Source organism: Palaemon carinicauda, chromosome 3, assembly GCF_036898095.1.
Source record: "Palaemon carinicauda isolate YSFRI2023 chromosome 3, ASM3689809v2, whole genome shotgun sequence".
Classification (NCBI taxonomy): domain Eukaryota; kingdom Metazoa; phylum Arthropoda; class Malacostraca; order Decapoda; family Palaemonidae; genus Palaemon; species Palaemon carinicauda.
The window spans coordinates 44,289,228-44,308,569 of record NC_090727.1 but is presented as its reverse complement, the minus strand read 5'-3'; the positions used below and the strand labels follow the sequence as shown (position 1 = coordinate 44,308,569).

The following is a 19,342-nucleotide window of genomic DNA, read 5'->3' as shown; positions in this document are numbered from 1 at the left end:
AAAGAGAGTCCATACTCTCTTTGTCACCATAATTAAAACTATCCAAAACGAGTTCAAGTTTTGAAATGAAGATAAAACCCCTGCACAGCGAAAGCTCAAAACTTGAATAGTGTACTTCACCAAATAGTTGTGAAAACAAATCCAGTTAGTAACAGCGTATTTAGTAGGTCTTGCCAGTGGCACGACAGAGAGAAAATTTGATTCTGTGTTGACATCGAGTACTTGAGTACCTACTTGACAGATGGCGCTGTTGAGGTACACCCCCACCTGTATAGCGATCGCTGGCGTATTCCGCCCGTAGGTTTTTCTGTCGGGCAGCAGAGCTGACAGCTAGATGATCATCGGGTAAGTTTAATATTGAAAAAGTGTCTTTACTGTACCTTTAAATGCTCATTGTGATCCCTCAGCCAAGTCAATGCACCACATATTATACTTAGTGACTTTCCCTGAAATGTAAAAAGGCACACTACTTAAAATGAGTCCAGACTAAAAACTGTTACTTTCACATCATTCATAAAAAGTAAACCTATTACTTTATCTTGGGGTCGAAGAAGAAGAGTCGATGACGATTCATTGTTTATTAATCAGATACCCAGATTACAAGTGCCTGCAACAGGCTCCGCACGTCTTTATAAATGCGCGGGAAAACATATCGTACACACGGATCCCACATGCCCCTCCAAGATTGACATGTAATAATTACAACAATTACACTGCAATCTGATAATTATCAAATGGGGTAAATCAGTAACAAAACAGATAGGATGCACAATGTAGCATCTAGCTACACAAAAATAATCAGAGTAAATAAATCAATAATCGCTTAATAAAAATGGGTCGAATTGGCATAATAGAAATGGATCAACTGCATACTGCAAACATAGCCATACAAGAAAAAATTAAAACATTCACAGAACAAAGCAATGTGAGCAACACTATCAGATGTATAGTATAGCATGAATTTTCAATAATTCTTTAAAAAAAAAAAAAAATCCATAATAACACGTGGACAAGGAAATCATCTATTTATAGGCTAGCAGTACACAAAAGCAATGACAATTACATATTATTTAACAAATTCAGTGAGCCAGCCAGGTTCTTTCCTGGAGCGTTGCGGTCTCGTAGCACGGGGTAGACTGGGTGTGGGGGAGCTAGACCTGGGCGGGCTCTCACTGCTGCTGTCAGCTGGTGTGGTGCTAGGGGTTGGGTCAGACGGTGGGCTGGGCGTGGGACAAGCTATCTGTCCCTTTAAATGTTTTCTGTTGCGCAATGATAACCTTCCACTCCCGTCAAGCCTTACTGTGTACTGCCGGTATGGGTGATGGGAGATGATGACACCTGATCTGTCCCACCTTTTAGTCCTGGGATCTTGAATCCTAACCTGGGTGCCCTCATGCAATGGAGTCATGTTGCAAGAGCGTTGTCTTGGTGATTGGGGAAATCTGTCACTAGACGATGCCATCAATATTTCCCGCTGTCGAAGGGTTCTTCTCCAGTGGCGATCTACCTTATACTGCTGTCTTGCTGTAGGAACACCATCACGAAGTGCTCTTCCTGTTGCTAGTTGAGTTGGTGACTTGCCTATCTCTCTCAAGGGCGTATTCAGGTATTGCAGCATTGCCTGTGTGCACCTGTCGTTGTCCAAACTACCGTTGGCCCCCGTGTTCGAGCGGATGATTCTTTTGGCGGATTTCACAGCAGCCTCTGCCCTCCCATTTGACTGCGGATAATGAGCAGATGAAAGGCGGACAGTAACCCTCCATTTCTTAAGAAAGTCCATCATCTCCTCACTAGCCAAGTTAGTGCCTCCATCAGTGGAGAGTTGCTCGGGAGCCCCCCACCTGGAAAAGTAGCCACGTAGTTTCGCTATAATTTTGTTGGAACCAGTTCCCTTGGGGAAATGCGCTATTTCTAGCCAACCCGTCAGTCTGTCAGCGTAGGCCAAATAAACTTGTCCTTCGAGTTGAAAGAGATCAGCCACCGTCTGCTGGAAGGGGTACTCAGGGGGAGGGGTAACAATCATGACTTCTGGCGGTGAAGAGGGCGTGTGCAGGTTGCAGACATCACAGGAAGCTCGGCATTGTTCCAGGTCGCCTGCTATTCCAGGCCAATACACGGTTGCTCTTGCACGACGTAACATCGAATCTAGCCCTTGATGGCTGGCATGCAGGTTCCTTGCTACTTTATTACGTAATGAGTCAGGTACCACTAATCTCACTGCCCCCTCCTCATGGGTATATGTCACCATACTTTGTGCAGCAGCCAACCTGTCCCTTACGCTTTAGAAGGGTCGAAGACACTGTAGTTCTTGGGATTTTTGCTTAGGCCAGTCCCCAGCACGGACTCTTGCAAGCAACAGCTGGTATACGGGATCATTATTTGCTGCGTCCATGACCATCTCTTCGTCCATTGTAATACCGTCATCTTGGCTCAATACAGCTACTGTTGCTGCTGCTACCGCCGCGGAGATATCTTCTTCTTGTATGGTGTCCTCCTTATCTGGGACTGCCATTAGGGAGGGGTACCGAGATAGAAAATCGGCTGCTGAATTCCACTTTCCTGGCAGGTACTTTATTGTGAACTTATATTGCAGAGTCTTTTCTTTAAGGCGGAATAACCTTGGGTTCACCACATCTGTGAGGGCCCTATCCCCCAAAAGCTTCACTAGTGGGCGGTGGTCTGTTACGATAATGAGGGAGGGGCATCCCAACAGAAACAATCTTGCTTTCCGTAGACACCAGGCCACTGCCAAAGCTTCTCCTTCCACTGCTGCGTATCCGGATTCGGCAGCAGACAGGTGACGACTCCCACACAGAGCCAGCCGCCAACCCCCTTTGCAACAAAAAGGGGTCTCTAGGGAGGTACAACCACAGTACTGTTGCAGGACAACGAAACCTATACCTTCCCTACTCCAATCTGTGATTACTGCTGTAGGCCTAGTCTTGTCGTAATACCGTAGTCCATCCTTTGCCAGCCGACAAATAATATCTTGAGCCTGTCGGAACTTGTGTTGCAGTTGTTCGTCCCAATATACCTTTTTTCCTGTAGATTTCTTCAGTAGTTCCCGGAAGGGCTCCATGAGGGGCGCGGTGGCCAAAAAGGGTGCCAGCTGGTTGACGAAACCATACCAGGATCTGATATCCGTAACTGATGGTTGGGCTGGCATGGGAAAGTCTCTTATGGCAGCCAACCTTTCACTTGTAGGCTCATACGAGTCCCACCCCAGGTGAAAACCAACAAAGGTAGCCTCTCTCCTGCAAAATGAGAACTTTTCTGGTTTTAGGGTAATGCCTTTCTTCGCGCAGGTAGCCAGAAAATCAAAGGTGTGCCAAAAGGCTCCCTCAACACTTATGTCATGCAGAAGGGTGTCGTCTACACACTTGTACTTGCGAGGAATATCCATAATTGCGTCATCAAACCGTCGAGTGTAGGCATCGGAAGCTGCACAGTGGCCCATCGGGGTGCGACGATACTGGTACCTGCCCTATGGGGTTATGAAAGTTGTCAGTCTTCGGCTGTCCTCATCCAACTCCACCTGGTGGAAACCCCAGAACGCATCTGCAACAGTCTTATAGCTTCGAACAGGTACACCAGATACTATATCAAAGGGTGCTGGTGTATGGTGCGTTTCCCTCTTGCAACATGCATTTAAGCGCTGATAATCCACTGTCCTCCTCGGGTGGCCATCCTTTTTGGCCACTACTACCATTCTGGCGCACCACTCTGTGGCCTCCCCCGGTGGTACTGGCTGGATGATGCCCCTACGTACGTCCTCCTCCAGCTGAGCCTTGACTTCATCTTCCCAGTGCTTTGGGACCGCTGCAGGTGTGTGGCAAGCATAGGGTATGGCCCCGGTGACGAGGTGGATGCGGTGGGGTGGGCCCTCCATAACTGGGAGGGGTGACTTGGAGGTGTTGAAGGTTGTCGCCGAAAAACGTTGGAGTAGCCAATCTTGAAGTAAGGGAACGTTTTCTTCCAGCGGGGGGAATGGTAACACTGTCGGACGTGAGAGATCCACCTCCTCTACTGTATCAACGGTGGCAACACTGGCGAGATGATAGGGGAACGTAGCTGGGACTAGACCCAACTCTTTACACATTGACAATGACAAGTATAAATTTGTTTCAGAATTCACGAAGAAAATCTCCTGCATAGAGGATCGACCATTTAATGATACACAACACTTAGTTGCCCCTAAACACTTCAAACGAATGCCTGCAACATCTCTCAGCGTCTGCTGCTTTTCAACTTTCGCGGGGTTGAGGTGCAGCAGCTGCAACAGCTCGCTGCCAGCGACGCAAACCTGGGCCCCCGTATCGGCAACGGCGGTGGTGGGTACACACTCCCTCCCCCCCGGCACTGACACTGATACATTTAATAACGGTTGTCCCGCAACGGCGGTAGATGCAATCACTACAGCACTAGATACTTCTGGCAGGACCTTACGTTTGCCCCTACAGCATTTCTTCAAATGCCCCACTTTCTGGCAATTATAACAAGTAACACCTTTGGCCAAACACGAATTCTTATCAGAGTGCGAACTGCCACAGTTGCCGCACCTCGTTGGCGGAGTACGATGCACAGCACGGTGGATAGTGGCGGCTGCACACTCCCCCTCCTCCGTGACATTGGCTGCCTCGACTGGCGGATAACTTGCAATTTGGCGGGAAATTTTCCCGCTCTCACCTACATCCCTAACCGCAGCTTCAAATGCTATGCACTGTGCCCTGAGGGCGTCTACGCTATCATACCTATGATAACTTTGAAAAATTTCTCTTTTAAGCACTAAATTATTCAACCCTACCATCACTTTACGCAATAGCATATATTCAGACAGATCGGAATTACACTGTGGGCACTCGAACTTGCAATCTAGAGCTAACTGAGAACACTTTTGAAAATACACATTGATAGGCTCATCCGTGGCCTGAACATCATTAAAGAATTCGCTCCATAGCACTGCTTGGTTGGATGACCGTAGTACTAGCTTTTCAACGCTATCTAATGCCTCCTTGGGGCTCACACATGACCATTGGGCCGCTGAGAACTTTGCATCTAAAGCTCTCTGTAGAGCTGGCACACACAGAAGACGGATGTGCATGACGGCCTCCAAACTAGGCCACCTGTTCAGGTGAATCCAGCACTCCATAGACCGCCTCCATGTCCTGAACGCCGCTGAAGACATTTCCACATCACACTTCTCAGGAGCTGAAGCATTGGACACCCGTGGCACTCCGGCTACCGGCAGGTTAGCCACCTGAGTTTGCAGTGCAGTGATAGCTCGTTGCTGGGACATAATGGTGTCGCGGGCCTGACGAAGTGACGGAGTTGCGATGGCCCTCCTGGAGGGCGTTGCAAGACGAGGTCTAATAGGTGGTGCCATCCTGATCTACGCTCCACAGGCGTAGGTTCATATCTCACTGCGCCATCTTGGGGTCGAAGAAGAAGAGTCGATGACGATTCATTGTTTATTAATCAGATACCCAGATTACAAGTGCCTGCAACAGGCTCCGCACGTCTTTATAAATGCGCGGGAAAACATATCGTACACACGGATCCCACACTTTACAAATGCGTAACCACTATTTTAGGCAATGTTTTAAGCTTGAGTCCTACTTCAAAATATAAAACACATCAGCAAGTTGGTTTAGTAAATATAATCTCTCTCTTGGAGAAGATCCTCATCTCAATCACTCTTAGCCATATACTGTAGATCAGCGCTGCTGTTTTTCTACACAACACTGTGGAATACCGAGTGTTGCCATCACACAGATCTGCCATAAATTCGTAGCTGCTGGTGACGTCAAATTTCCCTCCGTTTTCTATCCCATTGGTGGCAAGGGGAAATAAGCTTTATTACAAATGTAGATCTTTATTCTACATGACGTGGAATTATCCACGTCATATTAAAACCTAAAGTTACACTGATTTCAAGTATTTAGCATTATTTTGATGAATTTACATAAATCAACATATTTTACCATAATTTTTTTCATATTTTTCTTCCTATTCATGCACTGATTCATGCTTCAAGTGAAGGACTGTGGATGTAGAAAAAAATCCTACAGTCAGTTGCCAGATGTCACAATATTTCTACAGTAGCACACGAAATTCCACGAAACGGCAGCCATGCTGTAGATCCCCATGATAATAATGATCGTGTTTAGTTTCATGAGGCCACTGGGCAACTTTTGGAGTCTCAAAGGGCTCACCTAATCAATTTGTTCTTAAATGAGAGGTAGAAATTTTGAGTGAAGAACAATTAGAGATTATGGCAAAGAAGTACCTAAGGGAATAGATGGAAAGCAAAAGCCAGAAAATGATACAACTTTTGTTAGAGGGATACTACTAAAGTGTGCAACGCTAGGCACACTTAAAAGTGGTTAACAGCCTACACAAAAACTACAGCATATTCCTAAAATGTAAAACTAGTTCTTCAATGAGAAAGGAAAGAAACTTGGAATAAAATTAAACTTTACAAATATCAAAGGAAGCCTGGTCTCCTAAAATAAGATTTTTTTCCAAATGGCAAACATCATACTACACATACTCAACATTTTTCTAAGCTGTAAGAAAGTTCAGAACATTTATTAAGTGGTCTGGTTAAACTATTTAAACACGATTTAGTTCTCGTCACCTATAACTATTTCTTGTACAACCAAAACTGTTACAATAGTTAAATGCTACTTCTGGAAGGGTAAAGAATAATGACTGATAGAGACAATGACAAAGACAGCATACAAACCACTTAAGCCAATGTTTCTTCACACAATGGTTAGATATCGACAAATCTAGCCGACCTCAAAAATGCTTGAGGAGTGAGATGTAAATGAAAGATACAGTAATTTGTTAATGAGCAAGAGAAAGACACTATTACTGAACCTACTATTTTAAAACATGCATATACTGTACTGTGTTAAGAAAAATCCCTTAAAGTTATATTCTTTAGGCAGAAATCAATGGTACTGGGCATTTTTTAATGTTATGGAATTCAGTGTAGGCTTGCATGAGGATGATCTCAAAATATGGAGCAATTGCAATCACAATATAGGAGATGATTTCCACAGCAGCAAGACTGACACATCTTTATCATATTTACACAAAGATGACTATCTGTTTTCAACTAAATTCATCAAAAGCCGTGAACCCAATCTTAACATACTTTATTGTATTTTACTGACGTAAAAAGATAATACAGAACGTCCTTCCAACTTTCTTGATAAGAATAATGCAGGTAGATAGGCACAGTATCTTTTAAGCAAATGGTTGCAATTCATACTAAAAAAAATCTGAACCACTTAAAAAATATCTTACCGTTCCAGTTGGACTTTCAAATATGCCTAGCTGTCAAGCGTATCAAACAAGTTTTTCATGAAATCCTGCTGAATATCATAAGGTGGTAATGGAAATGGAAATTCCGCTGGTGGGCTGAGCAGACTCATCTTGAACTCGGTAGGCAAAGCTGAAAGAGAAAAAGAAATTTAAAATTTTTATATAGAGTACTGTACAGCACAACTGTCTAATGTCTTCTTGTGACTCAATCTACAATGTGGGTAAATATACTGAAAGCCAAAGAATTTCACATATACAGTATATACGGTAAAGCTGTACATGATAACAGATCGATTCCAGCCTAGGACAGAGTTTAAGCTTTTTACTGGGAAGGTTACTGTTATGGTTTGGCACCAGATGGGGGGGGGGGGCATACGGTAAAGCTGTACATGATAACAGATCGATTCCAGCCTAGGACAGAGTTTAAGCTTTTTACTGGGAAGGTTACTGTTATGGTTTGGCACCAGATGGGGGGGGGGGGGGGGGGGCTTGCTCGACTGACGTTCTGGAGTGGGTCTCTTGAGATGATGCTGGAACTGAAACCAGACACCTCTAACCTTTAGCAATAGTTAAAAGGGAGGTGAAACTCCCTCATTACATATCCTTATTCTTTGACTCTGCCAAGCATAGATGTGCAACAGTCATATAAAATCATGAGCCTTTTTATAGTTTATATATGACATATCTGTTTTTGACGTTGTTAATAGTTTATATAGGGCATATATGTTTTGACGTTACTGTTTTTAGAATGATTTATTGTTAATTTATTCTCATCATTTATTTATTTCCTTATTTCCTTTCATCACTGGGGTATTTTTCCCTATTGGAGCCCTTGGGCTTATAGCATCTTGTTTTTCCAACTAGGGTTGTAGCTTGTCTAATAATATTAATAATAATTACCATTATTAGTAAGATTTAGGAGCTCAGTTGAAGTTACTACTATACCTGTGTGGTTTGGGGGAGTGGGGTAGCCCTGATGAAGCCTTTTCTGGTACAGTACTGTAAATGGTGCAATTAAACACCTCTACCTCTATATGACCTTATTCTACCTGGCGGAAAAATAAAAGTGAACAACTAATATGGAGACAGATGCATGTCAATGTTAATATCAGGTTACCAGCAGTTTCTACCAAGGTTTTTGGGTGCCATCAAGCTATTGGGCATGGTGAAGCATCCCCTTGCGTAGGGTATTCTAACACAAACCATTTCAACTTTGAAATCCAATCTTAAGTACAATGTATTTCATATCTAGTTACCTAACTTAACCCTTTTACCCCAGGCTCTTTGGAAATTTCCAACCGTTAACCCCCAAGGGGTTATTTTTTTCCCAGCACATTTTGCAGTATATTTTTTTTAAATTGCTCTAACAGCCTTAATTTTTGTCATAGAGATGTCAGATTGGTCTCATTCTCTTGGAAAATGCCTGAATTTTTTCAAAAAAAATATCAAAAATTTTATAGCATTTTTTCGCAAGGACGTACCGGTATGTCCATGGGGGTAAAGGGATGGGTTTTGTGAAACGTACCAGTGCGTCCTTTGGGGGTAAAAGGGTTAATAATTTATGATGAGTTATCAGCAATATTTGTTTTCTTGCAACTACCAAACAGTAGGATAAGTATTTGTCAAGTTTATGATGCAATTTCCTAAATCCAAGACTCAACCTTTATTTTCCAAGTTATAAAGATGGTTAAATTAGGATTCCTATCCCTACCTACTGGGGGGAGGGGGACTATGACCCTCCAAATACCCTCAATATTGTTGCTCTTCTTAAAATATTTCATTTTTCCTTGTTTCCTTTCCTCACTGAGCTATTTTCCCTGTTGGAGCCCCAGGGCTCATAGCATCCTGCTTTTCCAACCAGGGTTGTAGCTTAGCAAGTAATAATAATAATAATAATAGGATTCTGTCCTTACCTTGCCCTCGGGTAAACCATATCCCTGTGTTTTTCAGATATATCTATTTTCACTCTTTATTCTAGAAAATTACTTAATCCTTAAGCAACAGTTAGTTTATATAACTTGAAAAATACACTTATAAACATACACTAACGCAACTTACTTCCACCAAATGGAAATAAGGCAACGGTTAGTGTTAGCAACTACATAACTTGAAAAACACACTTATAAATGCACACTATCGCAACTCATTTCCTCCAAATGGAAATAGGGTTCATAATGGTGTGTTTGAAAAGATACATTCCATTATGTCAACTCGTCTCCAGCTATTATAGCCCCATACTAAAGTAAAACGTAAAATCAATTGAACTAAGTTTTTATGCTCAAAGGGGGGTGTAAGCATGATGAAAGCCATGCCCCATAACTCCCTTATTTTCAAACCTATCGCTAAGAATACGATAGTCTAAGGGGGGTCACAGGAGGGTGTTAGCTGCCCATTTGGTAAGGGTAATATTTCGGCAGAGTCCCATCCAGCCATTACCGCTTGCCAGTACATAAGAGCTTACAGCAAAGCAAAAAAAAAAAATTAAGGACTCTATCGAAATATTACCGAAATGTAATGGCTTTTGCTCTGTTGTACGCTCGCAACAAAACAAAGACAAGGTCAAGTTTCTATGTACTGGCAAGCGGTAATGGCTGGGTGGGATTCTACCCAAATATTACATAGGTAAGTAGGTAAGGACATGGCTTGTTGGTTAGGTTAGGTGGGGAAATTTAGTTAAGCTGTGTTCTATACACAACGAACGATCTGTCCATCATTATACAAACGGTCCCTAAAAGGCGTTTAGGTAAAATGTGCTAAAATTGAGCCCGGGTGGTAATCATGGAGTAGAGTCGGTGTGGATTGAGAGGATTAATAATGATCAATTTACAACTAAGATAATCCCACCTACTACTGTAGGTTTAGGCCTCAGCATTATAACCAGCCACTGTAGTGTAAGTTTAATAGTCCTATTATTATTACAAGCCTAGCTACAACCTTAGTTGGAAAAACAAGATGCGGTAACCCAAGATGCTATAAGCCCAAGGGCTCCGATAGGGGAAAAATAGCCCAGTGAGGAAAGGAAATGAGGATATAAATAAATGAGAACAATTTAACAATAAATCATTCTAAAAACAGTTGTTTCTAGTCAAGCTGACGTAAGTTTATCACCACCATGGGGTATGCCCCTTACCAAATAGGTCTACATAAAGGATTGGTAATTTTGTATATTATTCCATGGTGTGACTGGATTACCGTAGTTTAATGCTAGGTCTAGGGTTAGAATTAAAATTAGGCCTATCAGTTGATGGAATTATGTATAAACACTAGGCCTATGCTTCTTCCATTACAAAGCAACACTAAGCCTATTCACACAACTGGTAAAGACTTTAATAAGGCTCTAATACTTATTATTTTTCTGTTAACCTTTCAATTATATCACCTTTTCAAAGAAACTCGTTGTAAAGGCTCCCATATTGAAACGTTAGTGTGAAATATATAGATAATCAAATAAAATAAGCAACAGAGTATACAATGAAGGAGATAGCAATAAGAAATATGTAATTCAAAAAGTAAATCTATAATTCAAAAAGAGGAAATATTCAATTTAGAAATAAAGTATAGTTAATAATGATACAATTTTTGCTATGTTGTGAATGCCAAACGCTTTGCATCTACTCAAGTAATGTGACTCCGATTTGGAACTATGGAATGAGCATATCATATATATATATATATATATATATATATATATATATATATATATATATATATATATATATATATATATATATTCTTTCTAAGAGTTGTCTAATGCCACGATCAGCAAAACTGCACTAGACAAGGCCACCCAGACTAGTTTGGTTTGCTGTGAACAATCAGACGAAAATTTCCCACCATCTCCAATCCGTAGTGGTCAGCATAATGGTGAAAACTGACCAAAGTCCATAAACGAATAAAAAGTATAAGAACATGTCTGACGCATTTGTCCAACAGTTGACTAGAAGCAGCTGCATTTGCTGTGTATAAAAACATACATACATACATACATACATACATACATACATACATACATACATATGGTATTACAGAAATCTATCAAAATTTAATAGACTGCAAAAGATGTTTATTCAAAAATAGAAAAAACAGTTATAAGAAAATGACATGAAAATAAAATCATTGTAGGAGGTCCTATGGAAAACTGAAAAAAAAAATGTAGTGTGTAATGTTCATAGTGAGGAGAACGATGCGGTCATTTCTCCAATTGTTATTCCCATTTCATATATTATGTAGGCTAAAGAATTCCATTGCCTGGTCCTCCCTAGTCCTACCTTGTGTTGAGAGGATATTAGTCCTGCTAACTAAGGCATTGTCACTGTCCCTTGCCTCTGCCATTCACGAGGTGCCTTTAAACCAACAGCAGGCGAAACTGTCAATATAATAAAATCCTTGACCGTGTTTCAGAGTGTTATTTGTGACAATGGTGATAAAGATACTGTTATAGTTATATGGAGAAGAACTGTGAGTTGAAAATTACAGCTAAGTTTATGGGAATTGTGTTAGTAACCGTATTGTGAAATACTGTGTTTCAGATTTTGTGAAATAAAGAAACAATTTAAGACAGGAAAGTACATGGTAAATTTGAGTATTTACTTCACTTACTTAAAGGACTATTTTCCACAAGGCAAACTAGGCACATGCCTTAGGGCCACAAAAAAATCCAGGCCATTTCTGGTAGTCCAAAAACATTTTGATTATGACTAAGAGAAAAATGTTACCTGTCAGTTATCGGTAATTAGCCATGTTGTGAAAGGTCTGAAGTTGTTTACTATGTTTTAAGTGCTTTGGCTGTAAAACAATAAAATTCTTAAGTTTCGTAATCATAAGAACAACAGATATTTCTTTTGACGTTGTTTACATATTCTACATGTATGTCCTTGTCCGTGTGTACTGTTGGTGGCAGAAACTCATAGAGAACCGTGAACGGTTATGGCCCATCATGAGTGACTCAGAGTGCTAACAGGTTTATTTCTGCTCAAATAGTTAATTTTTGCTTCGAGTTTTTGTTCGACACATGTTTTTGTCAAACGATTTGGTGTTCTGACTGAGTTTGAATCAATGTCTGATGATGATATTGTGGCTGCAATTGAAAGACTTGTTGGTGTGTATGCAAGTGATCTTTCCTCTGACTTCTATTCAGAATTCTGTCAGTTTATCTGTTGGTGTAAGGAACAGACAAATAAGAAATGTAGCAAAGAAGCGTCAACAGGTATTGCTGAACATATGTTCAAATTAATGCACAAAACTGGAATTTCAACTGCATTTCCAAACACTGAAGTGGCTTTGCGAATTTACTTGTCACTGATGGCTACTAATTGCTCTGGTGAACGGTCATTTTCCCAGCTTACTCGAATTAAGGATGTAAAGCGATCCACAAAGAGTCAGCACCGCCTTGGTGTGTTGGCAATTCTGTGCATTGAAAAAGATTTGCTATCAGAAACTGACTTCAGTTCTCTGATTGATGAGTTTGCTACTGTCAAAGCAAGAAAAGTGAAAATTTAATGTACTGTATACAAAAAACACATGTATGTAGTAGTACCTTACCTTAACATATGTAAAATTGATAAGGTTTTGTTTAGAAATCAATGTTTGCTAATGGATATTTGTTATTATTGTACAATGATATAAATTTTATCATTAGTTCAGGCCATATTTTAAAAAATCTTGAAATTTGCCTTAGGGCCACAAGAGCCTTAATCCGCCATTGGTCCTATCACATATGGAAACCGTAATTTATTTGTTTCTCGTATACAGTATCTATAGAGTATCACAGGTATTAGCTACTGCGCGCCTAGACATAATAAACTGCCAATTAAAATGAAGGACCTAAAGGGAGCAATTGAATTTAAGAAGAAACTAAAGACATTGCTTTTCACAAGATCATATGATTTGAAAGATGCTACAAGCAAGGAATTGTATAAGTTATTATGAAAATGTTTCGTTAGATGATTAATATGGACCTGCCCGAGAAGTAGTGAGACTTCAGTGGAGGGTTGGATTTGATTACCCAAAACAAGTAAGTATTCTACAGTAATTGTCAAAACCACATTACCCAACCACTTAGAAAACAATAAGGCCTTGATATGTTCAGTCTTTCGATTATGTAGTGGGAGCTTGTTGTATAGTCTTGGGTCATATAGTATTATTATTTGAAAGATATAGAACCTACAATAGGCATAGGGCCTAGTTTGGGTGGTTGTAGCCTATGGTCTCGAGGCTTCATATATGAAACCTCTGAAACCTACAGTAGGCCTAGGGCTCTAGTTTAAGTGTGGGGCTAGATAAAGCAGCCTCAAATTATGATCATAGATGTAAACGTTGTGTCTAGAATTGTTTCAAATGGATTTTCGTGTTATAGATGATATACTATAATAAATATTGCGTCTTTTGATATCATTCCCGACATATAGTATAGAGATATTCAGGATTTGACTACCTAAGTAGCATGCGCAGTTTGACTATGATTATAGTTTGTTTTGCATATAAGATACTTTATAAGTTACTAAAGTAATTGAAGTAAAAACAAGGAAAAATCTAGAAAATAAAACACGATCGTCCAAATAAATAAAGGGAAATTAAAAATAATTAATCGAATATTTTATGAACTCAGACTAGGAATATATATTTTCTTACAGCTAAAATACTTTATAAGTTGCTATAGTAATCGAGGTGAAAAAAAATATTAAATTTATCAAATAAATAAAATATGATCATCCACATACATAAAAAGAAATAATAAATAATTCATCGAATATTTTATGAACTTCAGACGAAAATTGAATGAGAAGAAGCTCAATTGCAAGAGGAAGAGGGAAGTTGTAGTTTGTTCAACTTGTGTGTGTTCGTGATCGCGGTATATTTGTGAATATTCCCTTTCTAATTGAAAGGCAAGCAATACAATTGAACTGGCCAAATTCCTTATGGTTCTTGGAAGATATTGAGTTCACCGAAGACTATATTATAAGATTTTCTTTGGTAGGCCTAGTTGGTGTTCAAGAATCAAGTGGTCTCAGGCTGTAGACCGATTGTCATCAAGAATCTAAAACACCTTATAATCGCCAAGTATTTTAGAAGAAAGATTACCAAATAGGCATATAGGACAATACATAGGCCTATATATCCTACTCTTCATCTAGGACAAAGGACGAATGTAAATGAGGTAAGGTGAATGAAATGTTCATACTAGGCCTAGGCCTATATGGCAGTATTGCATATTTTCTTTGGTATCGGTATGCCATCGTTAATTTTATTTATGTTTGACGTATTGTATGCGAGTTTGGATTTAAGGTAAATTTTTAGTTTCAGCCAAATTTGGAAAAATGCAATAAAAATATATTTGTTGCATCAGAAATAGTGTGGTTTCAATGAATTTAACGTTTATTTTGACTGCAAACCAACCGATTTAGAGATTTACTATGTATACCCTAGTTCATCCCACCAATTATGGGGGACACCCTTTGGGAACCGGGGTTTTGGGTGGGGGAAGGGGGGGGAGGGTGTTGGGGCATTGAATGATATTTGCAATAAATGAATAATTAATGTTCCAGCACCCCTCCCCCATACCCCTAACTAGGCCTACCGGGGGGAGGGGGGTAGGGCCCCCCAGCGACCCCCCCTTAAAGCCACAGTAATTTTCAGGGCACCACAGAACCTAACAAACCCACCTAACCTAACCTAGGGGCCCTGTACCCCTACCGGGGGGGGTGGGGGGCTTCGCCCCCCCTGCAACCCCCCCTTAAGGCCACAGTAATTTTCAGGGCACCACAGAACCTAACAAACCCACCTAACCTAACCTAGGGGCCCTGTACCCCTACCGGGGGGGGGCTTCGCCCCCCCTGCGACCCCCCCTTATGGCCACAGTAATTTTCAAGGCACCACAGAACCTAACAAACCCACCTAACCTAACCTAGGGGCCCTGTACCCCTACCGGGGGGGGGGCTTCGCCCCCCCTGCGACCCCCCCTTAAGGCCACAGTAATTTTCAGGGCACCACAGAACCTAACAAACCCACCTAACCTAACCTAGGGGCCCTGTACCCCTACCGGGGGGGGCTTCGCCCCCCCTGCGACCCCCCCTTTAACCAGGGGTAAATTTGAATATATATATTTTGTTAAATCACTTCTTACCTTAAACGGAAGATGACGATGAAGATGTGGAAGGTTGTGGTTGACCCTCTTCTGAATCATCAAGTACTGGAATACGTTCAGATTTGGTACAATACCACTTATGTCTATCCTCACGAAAATGTAAAGGCGAATCACATTTACCACACTGGACACTTAAAGGTAATACGGAATGCTCCCTTAGAAAACGATTCACTACTTCAGGAGTTCCATTATAATTCCCATGAAATCTGCCGATCACATCAAAATAGGAATAACGACATATTTCACACAACCGTACCGGAGGATCCATGACAGTAAAATGACGTGTGATGAAAATATAGAAACCGGAACTTTTGAAAACCGAAAACAAACGACAATCACGGGTTTCTCCCATAATGAAATAGGGAAAAAAACAAAATAGTATCGTTTACAATGTTATATTGCACGAAAAACAGATCCTTGAAACAAGACTGAGAGACCAATGAATCGTCCAATAATAACCCTTGAAAAGAACCCAGTAGTATTTTGATTGGAGGAGCGACATTAGTGGGAGGAGCAAATGCGCATTCAAGTAAATATTGTCACATTACGCAATGGGGCGGAGCCAAGTAAGATGAAAACAGACATACAAACGAACAAGAGCTACCTTGCGTGCCCATGGAAAGATACACACTAAACTTAGAAAAAGTCAAGACCTTCAATTCCTGAAATATTTTTTTTCTCTGTAAGTATGCATTAGCGACAATAATGTATTGAGAAGAAGTGTTTTGTTATCACGTGCTTTACTAGGAAAATATATTAATATATTACATTTCCCAATTTGGTTGAATCCAAAACTTTACCGGATTTAATATTCAGTTGATTAAAACATGCCATTGATGAATGTATTTTAAAGTTTATTTTAACAAATAACAAACTTTAACCCAAGTTGCGCTTAGAGAACTCTGGAGGTATTTGGTTAATTTTCTTTATTAAAATATTGGTTTTTATCCATTTTTCATATTGTTGAAAAAATTCTGACTGGCTTTTATTTAGGAAATGATTGTTTTAGAGAGAGATCTCCATTATTTGTGGATTGTGCATGAGTAAACTGACATATAGGTATAACCTAACCTACCTTAGGGCTCTGGGTCCATACTAGGTCTGAGGATCCTTATTCTGTTCTATGAGTCTGCGCTACTTCTTATGCTTTTAGTGAACCTTCTATATAATGTAATATTTAAAATGACCGATTTAATGAAACCCGATGATTAAATTGGGTTAGCAAGAAAAAGAGCCTTATATATATATATATATAAATGTGTGTATTGTTATGGAGCTTAGCTTAGCCCATCTCAGCTGTAACCTGAGTAATATAGCGGTTAAATTCCTCAGGAGGAGTTTCCTTCCAAGACCGCCCACAAGGCTCTTTTTCTTGCTAACCCTATTTAATCCCATAAAACGACTCTATGATGTAGTCTAACACAAAATCTGACACCGAATCGAGTAAGGGCCGGGGTCAGAGATAATGTCCCAAAATTTATCGGTGTCAGATTTTGTGTTAGACTACAGCATAGAGTCGTTTTATGGGTATAAATGTGGTCATCGCATATTTTCGCTCTCCGGCTAAAATTATAGAAGATATATGAGTTTTTATTGAAAAAGGGCCCTATTTTTGGGGTCCGGATCGAGTAAGGGCCGGGGTCAGATATAATGTCCAAAAATTTTCGGTTTCAGATTTTGTGTTAGACTACAGCAGAGAGTCGTTTTATGGGTGTAAATGTGGTCATCGCATATTTTCGCTTTCTGGCTAAAATTATAGAAGATATATGAGTTTTTTTTTAGAAGAAGGGCCCTATTTTTGGAGGCCGAATCGAGTAAGGGCCGGGGTCAGAGATAATGTCCCAAAATTTTCGGTGTCAGATTTTGTTTTAGACTACAGCATAGAGTCGTTTTATGGGTATAAATGTGGTCATCGCATATTTTCGCTCTCCAGCTAAAATTATAGAAGATATATGAGTTTTTATTGAAAATGGGCCCTATTTTTGGGGTCCGAATCGAGTAAGGGCCGGGGTCAGAGATAATGGCCCAAAATTTTCGGTGTCAGATTTTGTGTTAGACTACAGCATAGAGTCGTTTTATGGGTATAAATGTGGTCATCGCATATTTTCGCTCTCTGGCTAAAATTATAAAAGTGATATGAGTTTTTATTGAAAAAGGGCCCTATTTTTGGGGTCCGAATCGAGTAAGGGCCTGGGTCAGAGATAATGTCCCAAAATTTTCGGTGTCAGATTTTGTGTTAGACTACAGCATAGTCGTTTTATGGGTATAAATGTGGTCATCGCATATTTTCGCTCTCCAGCTAAAATTATAGAAGATATATGAGTTTTTATTGAAAAAGGGCCCTATTTTTGGGGTGCGAATCGAGTAAGGGCCGGGGTCAGAGATAATGTCCCAAAATTTTCGGTGTCAGATTTTGTGTTAGACTACAGCATAGAGTCGTTTTATGGGTATAAATGTGGTCATCGCATATTTTCGCTCTCTGGCTAAAATTATAAAAGTGATATGAGTTTTTATTGAAAAAGGGCCCTATTTTTGGTGTCCGAATCGAGTAAGGGCCGGGGTCAGAGATAATGTCCCAAAATTTTCGGTGTCAGATTTTGTGTTAGACTACAGCATAGAGTCGTTTTATGGGTATAAATGTGGTCATCGCATATTTTCGCTCGCCAGCTAAAATTATAGAAGATATATGAGTTTTTTCAATATTAATCTTACCCGATGATCATGTAGCTGTCAACTCTGTTGCCCGACAGAAATCTACGGTCGGGATACGCCAGCGATCGCTATACAGGTGGGGGTGTACACAACAGCGCCATCTGTGAGCAGGTACTCAAGTACTTCTTGTCAACAAGAACTCAATTTTTCCTCTGTCGTGCCACCGGCTAGACCTACTTGGATACGCTGTTGATTCTGGAGTTATTGTTCACGATTTGGTGATGTATTTGCTCTAGAGTTTAGCCTTCGCTATTCAGGAAGCTTTATCATTAGCTTAGCAAGTTTTTGGAATTAATTTGATTTAATTTTGGTGACGAAGAGAGTATGAACTCTCTTTCACTTTTAAATGGCCGACCCTTCCCTTAGACGGAAGTGTTGGTGTCGAAGAGAGTATAGACTCTCTTTCTTAATTTTGCTTAACAAAGTTATAGATTTATTTTATATCTCTCCGCCTTTTATAGGCCTCTTCGATTAACTTCCTTTTATTATAAACTTATAAAAATTAATTTTTATGTTTGTTTATATGCGACCTTTCCTAATAGTAGGCGGTCTTTTCTTGGAACCGAAGTTAATTAACATTGAGCCCGTCATATCGTTTTTGCCTGTTAAGATTTTATGCTATTTTAATTTTAATGTTTTTGAAAGAATTTCTTTGATAGTCTCGTACTGTTTTCAAAGTTGAACTAACGTTTTGTTTTGTCTCCGCAGTTGTTGACGTTCAGAACGTTCAACTTGCGCTCTATCGTTACGATAGAGAGAGAGTATTCACGGTTTCACGTTGCAGTAAGAGTAAACCGATTCTAGCGTTTTGTTCATTCTTTCTTAGCTTAAATGGTTTTATTTCTAATAAAGGAACTTTTTATTTGGGAAATCTTTCAGTTTTTTTCCTTTAACAATAATATGTTTTAACGATATATATAATTGGGCTCATCTCTCAGGTTCTAAGTCAAGAGAGAGAGAGAGAGAGATAGAGACGGAGGGAGAGAGAGGAGGATAAACGTTTTGTTCAAGCGGGTAACGTTGTTATCGTTTTTGCTCTTCTCCCTAGTCTCTTTAGGGGAAGAAGGTAAAACGTTTCTAGAGTTTTATTCTTGTTCCCAGGCTTTATGCGGTGAGAGATTTTAAACGTAGTTTATTTGATCTAGTGTTTAGTCT

General features: G+C 40.1%; 1 long non-coding RNA gene across 1 annotated transcript in view; it reads right to left on the bottom strand.

Moving 5' to 3' along the window:
* Positions 1 to 379: 379 nt before the first annotated feature.
* The window catches only part of LOC137638264 (uncharacterized), a 466,810-nt gene continuing 447,847 nt past the window's right edge, over positions 380 to 19,342 (bottom strand). Inside the window, exons 2-3 of the long non-coding RNA XR_011043972.1 lie at positions 7,315 to 7,462; positions 380 to 446 (exon numbers count right to left, since the gene is read on the bottom strand). This is a non-coding gene — a long non-coding RNA (uncharacterized lncRNA). The remainder of the gene's footprint in view (positions 447 to 7,314; positions 7,463 to 19,342) is intronic.